Genomic DNA, 1,173 nt, shown 5'->3' with positions numbered 1-1,173 from the left:
TGCCTAATGTTTTTTTTTCTTTAGCCCTCAGGAAGTCCAAACCGGGGGGGGGGGCAGACCCCATCACTATCAGAACTTTCATCTGAGCTACTTGCAGCGTCCGAGAGTTCGTTAAGTGTCAAACAAGCTTGTTCCATATGGCAGGCCGGGTGAATGGTTCACTTCACCCTGTTATTGTTACTAGCCAGTTGCAATGCAAGTATCCTCACCGGGTGATTAGAAATTGCTGTGGTGAGTGTGCAGCCACAGCGAGTTTGCATTGTTTGAGACAAACACTGTCTACCTTTGTGCAGCCTCTCACATTTTACTTAGCTATTGTTACCAATAGGAAAATCTACTGCATGTGCTTTTCTGCAGCTTTTTCACAACAACACATTGGTTATAATGGCTACAGCGGCTAGTAATTCTCATCAAAACTTGCCAAAGAAAATATCAGAAAAATCCTCGTTAGTATAGTGGACAGTATCTCCGCCTGTCACGCGGAAGACCGGGGTTCGATTCCCCGACGGGGAGAGACTTAAGTTTTCTACCAGCTGGTGACTATTAACCAAGAAAGACAAAGGTAATACAGCAGAATTGACCATGGTCCTTTGAGGCAGAAATAGGCAATATCAGACTATGACTGTATGAGTCAAGTTCTTAGCCTCTGTATGTTGTATTTAGTATCATGTCCTACTCTATTGTGTGCACAGTGCTAAACATTGTGTCATTCTCTGACATGGCTTTACTTACCGCAGCTATGCAGATGACGCTGAATTATTTCTGTCTTTTCCCCGGTCTGAAAGCAAGGTGGCAGCACGAATCTCTGCGTGTCTTGCTGACATCTCTCAGTGGATGTCTGTACAACAACTGAAGCTCAACCTCAACAAGACTGATCATCTCGGGACATCCCTAATTTGTTGCATTAATATAGTATACAGTACACTCTGTTCTTCCGGGTTCTATCAGTGTTCTTGATACAGGCCCCTGAGGAGAACTTTTCTCCTGCTTCTCTGAGCTCCTCTGTTCACAACCTGTCCAAATATCACCTGGTTGGTTGCGTCACCGCCAGAGTCCAAAGACCAGTTGGTGAGTAGCTAGAGATAGCTAGTAGATATGTCAGATAATGGATCTCTGACAGACTTAAAATTAAAATTAAAAAATGTATTTCATCATATAGCACCTTTCATAAAT

The 1,173-nt window shown here is 43.4% G+C and overlaps 1 non-coding gene across 1 annotated transcript; it reads left to right on the top strand.

The window, feature by feature from the left end:
• The first annotated feature begins 441 nt into the window (after positions 1-441).
• trnad-guc (transfer RNA aspartic acid (anticodon GUC)) lies at positions 442-513 on the top strand. The gene has a single exon. It is a non-coding gene; the product is annotated as a tRNA-Asp (tRNA).
• Positions 514-1,173: the final 660 nt, after the last annotated feature.

Source organism: Enoplosus armatus, chromosome 19, assembly GCF_043641665.1.
Source record: "Enoplosus armatus isolate fEnoArm2 chromosome 19, fEnoArm2.hap1, whole genome shotgun sequence".
In the NCBI taxonomy this organism is placed as follows: Eukaryota; Metazoa; Chordata; class Actinopteri; order Centrarchiformes; family Enoplosidae; genus Enoplosus; species Enoplosus armatus.
The sequence above is the reverse complement of the archived record's forward strand: the minus strand, read 5'-3'. Positions and strand labels throughout refer to the sequence as shown.